The following is a 6,807-nucleotide window of genomic DNA, read 5'->3' as shown; positions in this document are numbered from 1 at the left end:
ACCTCAGAGTCAAAGGATTAAAGGAACGTGAAATAGAAGACACGCGAGATATGATAGCAAACTTGCTGAAAAAAATCTCACCTGAATGGGCTCCGAACATCAACCATATCGTGGATTCTGCTCATCGGCTGGGGAAAAGAGAGGAGAAAAGAACCAGGCATGTCCTCGTCCAGTTCACACAAAGATTACACCGTGACGCGCTGTGGAAGATGACCAAGGATTCCTCCATTTGCAAAGAACTGGGGATCGGATTCATTTAAGACCTCTGCAAAGCTGACAGGGAGGCTCGAATGGCGCTGTGGCCTAAAATTCAACAAGCACGGGCGGCTGGAAAACGAGCGTACTACAGAGGAGGAGACGGTTACATCGATGGTCACAAAATCACGGTCTGAAGAACAGGAAGACTTAAATACGGTCCGGATGGTCCAATAATTCAAAATATTGAAGGGACATTAACATATCCTTTTGTGCCTTTTTGAGCCTTATGTCCTTTTTTTTCGCAGACTTTTCCAAAAGTCGGTTGAAGTTATTGTTCTCTAGCAGTTGCTAGTTGTTTAGTTAGTTTAATAATGAATGTTAATCTTTTTTGCATCTCTTTGAATGCTAGGGGCTTAAGAAACATTAATAAGAGAAAATCTATTTTTTTGTTTTGTAAGGGAGAGAAAGCTAACATTATTTTATTACAAGAAACACACTCACAACAGGAGGACGAAAAATTCTGGATTAATCAATGGGGGGATAAAATTCTTTTTGACCACGGCTCCACCAAATCAGCAGGAGTGGCCATTCTATTTTGTAATTCTCCTTGGAAATTAGTAGCTTCTAAATCTAGCAGCAATGGTCACTGGCTAATCTGTGTTTTAAATAGTGATGACCAGTATTGTATTGTGGCTAATATTTATGGTTTTAACAACCCAAATCAAAATAAACTCTTGCTTACAGAACTTTCTAACAATATCACTAATCTAAAACTAACCTACCCAAGTGCAAGTATTCTTGTTGGAGGTGATTTTAACATGGTTTATGATGAGCATTTGGATAGATACCCTTCTAGGTGTCAACATAGTTCTCATAATTCCACCTTATCTAATTTCTGTGGCAATCACAGCTTAGTAGATCCCTGGCGCCTGGCAAATCCTAATTTTAAACAATACTCCTGGTTCAAACCAAATAATAACCTAAAATCTAGGATTGACTTCTGGTTAATTTCTGCTTCAGTTACATCTCATGTCTCAGACTGCTGCATGTCAGCAGCTCCTCTGTCTGATCACTCAGTTATAAAGTTGAAATTTGCGCCTCCTGGCGGTGGACTCAGAAATAAAGGCTACTGGAAATTCAATTCTGCATTACTAACTTCTCATGAATACTGTGATGGTATTAAATCTCTAATCACTGAAGTGATGGCTGATAACACTATAGGGTCTTATGTGTCAAAGTGGGAGTTTCTAAAATTCAAATTTCGAGAATTCTCCATCCATTTTGGGAAATCATTTCACAAAAACAATAAACTAGCAGAACTTAATCTAATTAAAGAAATTAATACGTATTGTAATAAGGCATCACCAAATGAAAGTGACAAACAAAAATTATTAACTCTACAAGGTAAGCTTGATGAAATGTATCTAAAAAAAGCAGAAGGAGCCTACATAAGATCCAGAGCTAAATGGATTGAAGATGGTGAAAAAAGCACAGCTTATTTTTGTCAACTAGAAAGAAGAAGGCAAGAAAGAAATTCAATTAAAACATTATTAATTCAAAATCAAATATGTACAGATCCAACTTTAATTACAAAAGAATTGACCTCTTTCTACAGCAAATTATACTCAGCGGCCTTCTCTGAGACTGATTCAAACTTTTTCTTCGATCACATTAAGAAATTTATCCCGAGTATAGATGATGATTTTGCAGAGTTATGCGATGCTGATATTACTATGCTTGAACTAGACAACGCAGTTAAAAGCTTAGCCATAAATAAATCCCCCGGTTGTGACGGCCTAACGTCTAATTTCTATCGACACTTTTGGGATCTGTTAAAAAATCCATTTATTCTTATGTTAAATGAAGCAACTGATACTTTATATTTTCCTCCCACTATGAAACAAGGCCTAATTACTCTGATACCAAAACCCGGTAAAGACTCTAAAATTATAGATAACCTTAGACCCATAACATTATTGAATACTGATTATAAAATTGTAACCTTAGCCTATGCCAATAGATTAAAAAGCAAATTAAACTCAATTATAAGTGATTCCCAATCTGGCTTTATGAAAGGTAGATCTATTCACAATAACATTCGTTTGGTGATGGATCTCCTAGACTATAGTCACTTAATTGATGATGACGGTTTTATCTTATTTCTTGATTTTTATAAAGCCTTTGATTCTATTGAACACCCCTTTATCTTTCAATGTTTAAAACAGTTAGGCTTTAGAAACAAATTCTGTGCTACCATTGAATCTCTGTATGATAATGCAACTAGCTCTATTTCATTACCAAATGGAACGTCACCACGATTTGATATTAAAAGAGGGGTTAAACAAGGGTGTCCTATCTCTCCCTTTCTCTTTATAATTGCTACAGAAATGCTTTCTATCTTTATTAAAAATTCAGATATTGCTCCCTTAAATGTTATGGGATTACCTGTAATCATTAGCCAACTTGCAGACGACACAACTATTTTTATGAAACATCTTACAGAGACTCCTAAGATAATAGAAGTTCTTAAGGTGTTTTCCCAGGCCTCCGGACTTAGTCTTAACTTAAAAAAATGTGAGTTAATGCCAATTCATCAAAGTGATTTAACAGAAGCATATAACATTCCTATTAGGTCAACGGTAAAATACTTAGGAATACATATATCCAAAGACCCAACTGAAAGGGAAAACTTGAATATATGGAAAACAATAGCAGAGTGTCAAACTAAACTAAACTCCTGGTTGTTGAGAGACATCAGTTTACTTGGGCGTGTCTTTCTTACTAAAATGGAGAGCATATCTAGATGTATCTACCCCGCATATTCACTGACCATTCCTAACAGAGCCATTAAAAAGATCAACCAAATCAACTTTGATTATATATGGAGGAAAAAAATGCATTACATTAAGAGAGCAGAAATGACCAAAGAATATAAAGATGGTGGACTACAAGCTATAGACTTTGAGATCATGGATGGAACACTGAAAATTAACTGGTTAAAATCCTTCTTTAACAATAAAAGCTTCTGGTATCATATACCCAGGGAAATCTTCAAAAGGTTTGGAGGCATTGACCTTTTGTTAAAATGCGATTTCAATATTAAGAAACTTCCGATTAAATTATCCCAGTTCCACCAACAAGTCCTTTTATATTGGAAGCTTTTATACAACCATAATTTCACTCCACACAACACGCCAATTTGGAACAATAGATATATTACAATTAAAAACAAATCATTATATAAGAAGGACTGGATGGACAAAGGCATTTGGTCCCTAATTCATTTAACTGATAATGATGGGCGTGTGATGACCCATGAAAATTTCTGTCATAAATATAATATCACAGTTGATCAGAATTCATTCGCTTCCATAATAAGAGCCATCCCTATTCCTACATTAAATCTAATTCAAGAAATTGTTTCGAACTCTCATTCAGTCTCCCCTGCTCTTCCTCATCTAGTAGCTGGGAACTTCGACTTCAAGAGCGTTAAAACTCCTAATAAAACAATTAGAAAAATGCTTGATGATATTTCACACCCTTCACTGCCTTTCAGAAATTCCATTAAACAAATTTTCTCCATAGATATTATATACTCATTACGCTCTAAATACCTCAAATTTCCTATAACTCCAAAAGCCAAAGAAATCCATTATAGAGTTTTAAATGACGTATACCCATCTGGGGAATTCTTACAACAGAGATGTGGTTTTGAAACAAATAAGTGTATATTTTGTGATGATATAGAAACCTCTATTCATTTATTTTTTCAATGCATCTACTCTGAAGCTCTCTGGACTGATATACATGACTGGCTATACACAAAGATGCGTATTGAACCCTTGTCGGAGAACGATGTCATTTATGGAGCCATATTAGATAATACTGAGTGGGACTTTCTGGTAAATAACATAATCATTGTTGCTAAATTTTATATTCACAAATGTAGATATGGAAAGGTGAAACCTAGATTCTATGCATTTCATAACGAGTGTCTTTCTTTCTCCAAAGCCCTTAAATTTATGAAAAGTAAACATGCAATGAAACTCCTTAATCTTTTTGAAAAGTATGATTTGAAAACAAAGCCCTAGCTCTGTCTCTTTTTTGTTTGTTTGTTTAATTTATTTATTTATCTTTTGTTAGATTGTTTCCTTCACAAATATTCTTGCTCTCTATGCAAAATCTCTTTTGTTATCCTTTTTTGCACCTGATCCCAGGTAATGTAAAACAAAGGAATTTATGCCATGTTGTTTGTAAATGAAAAAGTTCAATAAAAAAAAAAAAAAAAAAAAACGTCTGTCCTCTCCCTCTTCCTCTCCCTCTTCCTCGCCCTCTTCCTCTCCCTCGTCCTCTGTCTGTCTCCACTGATGAACCATCGGATGATATCTGACTCTGTTTACGGAGAGAAAACAATTACAGACTACACTACCTTGTATATTTCCAAAATGGCAAATAGAAATATAACATTTCTCAAATAAAATGAACAAAATATTGTCATTTTTTGTAGTCAGAAGTCATCACTAACTAGCTGCCGTTTGCTATTAGCAAACATAACTGACATAAAAAAGTTTTTCTTATTCAAAACCTATTTAGATTAAATTAATAAAATAAGTTAGATGAAAACAACTAACCTGTTCGCTGACTTGAAAGCTGGAATTAGATGATGACATGCTGCCGTTTACAGCAACACGATTTTGTATTGTATTTGTTATATTTGTTAATAAAGTTTTAAATAATGATTAAAAAAAACCTTTTTGATCCTCGGGGCTCCAATAGCTGCAATACCGACTCTAAACTGCGTGGTGCTAAAGAGTCGGATCTTTTTACTATGATTTCTGTGAATTTCACACACGGGGCCTTTAAGTCACCTTTAGACTTGACTACAACAAGAAAATTTGCATAACTTCTGCATATTATCAGCAATTATGTCAAATATTTTATATGACCTGGTCATACATACAACTCGTCCATAGAGAATGCCACCAGTTCAGTGGGATTTCTACAGAAAATCTGCGTTTTTTTCTTGAGATTTTTTTTCTTGCAAAATCCTTGTGTGTGTGTGTGTGTGTGTGTGTGTGTGTGTGTGTGTGTGTTCATGTGTGTTAGGATGCCATTTGTCTTTCTTTAACTGATTATATTTATTACTTATTTATTCATTTTATCTTTATACATTCTATTCTATCAAAATTTTACAATCTTACATTTGAACCTTTTTTTAATCCTTTTTCAGTGTTTCCTCTGTGGGAGCCCTCTGCTCCAGGGGCGGTGGTCAGCTGTGGCATTCTGGGTACTTTCCAGGTGTGCCTGGGTGGAGGTGGGGGTCTCCGCCCTCCCTCCCCTGGGCACCCTATGTCGGTGCTTCGGCTGCTGCTGTGGATCTGCTGCTGTTGGGGCAGATGGCTCCCCTGATGGCATTTTCTTAACTTAGCTTGTCTGGCTCATCTGAACCCAGCCCATTGTGTTCCATTTTTTCTCATGTCCTTAAGCGTGTGTTTGTGTGTGTGTGTGTCAGACGATGAGTGTAATGGGGGTATTATTGTCAAATTGCTTTTATATTTATGGGGAGGAAGGGAATATGAGTATGGGGGGTCATTTTAATTAGTACTTTGAGTACCATTTATTGTATGAATTGTGCTATATAAATAAAGTTTGAATTGATTTGATTTGATTTAACCCTGTGATGGACTGGTGGCCTGTACAAGGTCTGTCGCACCATTAACCCCAGGAAGCATGCAGTTGTGTCCAAATTGGACCGATCCTTCTAGGTGTTTAATATTTTTATCAGTGTGAATAAAATTGAGGCACACTGGCAGCTGTTTCTTCAGTTTAGACAAAACACAGTCAGTGTTTATATTTAGAAACCCAGGCTGTCAGCTGGATATTCTTTCATGATAGGTAGGTTGAGACCAACACTTAACATAAAAGCCCAGAGAGTCAAGTGACTGGCGTGTTTCTGCACAAGAACCTATTTTAATAATCTCATTCCTCTGCAGCCTGTAAAAAGAAATATGTTTGGGTGTGTGTGAGTGTGTGTGTATGTACCTCTTTGTCTGTTCGTTCCTGTTCTCATTAGGATGTACACTACAGGGCCCTGCTTCAATGTTGTTTCCTGTATAGCCTATTACCGCTACTTGCCCTGGGGTTGGAAGTTGAAGCTGGAGACAAACAACGAGACATGTGCAGTAAAATGCACCCAGGAGATTAGTGTGGTAGCGAAATCGGGGTGTGTAAAGAGAGGTGAACTTAAGGTTGAGTCAACCTGGGGCCACAATGAGCCGTAGAGGAGATTTCAAGCTAAGCTTTTAGTGTGGAGGGCAGGTGACAATGGTTGAGGCAGGGAAATGGGGCATTCTGTGTAATTCAATTCAGAAAATGGAGAATGCATTACTAAAACACCAAAGCACAGTAAAGAAACCCAGAGAATGGTTCACATAGACACATATGCATAATTATTTTTCAAGGAGTTGCAGAGTAACCATTTTATTATTATTTTTTTGGTCAATTATTCAGACATTTCTAGTTTGTTCTTGTGAAGAGACTTTGCCAGGTCAAGTTTTGTTTCTGGCATTAATTTGATTTAAAGGTGCAGTCAAGAATCAGCTACATCCT

At 36.3% G+C, this 6,807-nt stretch overlaps 1 long non-coding RNA gene across 1 annotated transcript; it reads right to left on the bottom strand.

Annotated features, from left to right (window-relative positions):
- Positions 1 to 2,551: 2,551 nt before the first annotated feature.
- LOC139070582 (uncharacterized) lies at positions 2,552 to 5,056 on the bottom strand. The gene is made up of 2 exons (XR_011521076.1): positions 4,830 to 5,056; positions 2,552 to 4,590 (listed from the first exon to the last, which is right to left on the bottom strand). It is a non-coding gene; the product is annotated as an uncharacterized lncRNA (long non-coding RNA).
- Between the last annotated feature and the right edge of the window lie 1,751 nt (positions 5,057 to 6,807).

Source organism: Nothobranchius furzeri, chromosome 7 (assembly GCF_043380555.1).
Source record: "Nothobranchius furzeri strain GRZ-AD chromosome 7, NfurGRZ-RIMD1, whole genome shotgun sequence".
NCBI lineage: Eukaryota > Metazoa > Chordata > Actinopteri > Cyprinodontiformes > Nothobranchiidae > Nothobranchius > Nothobranchius furzeri.
Note: the sequence above shows the minus strand (reverse complement) of the source record. Positions and strands in the feature narration are given on the sequence as shown.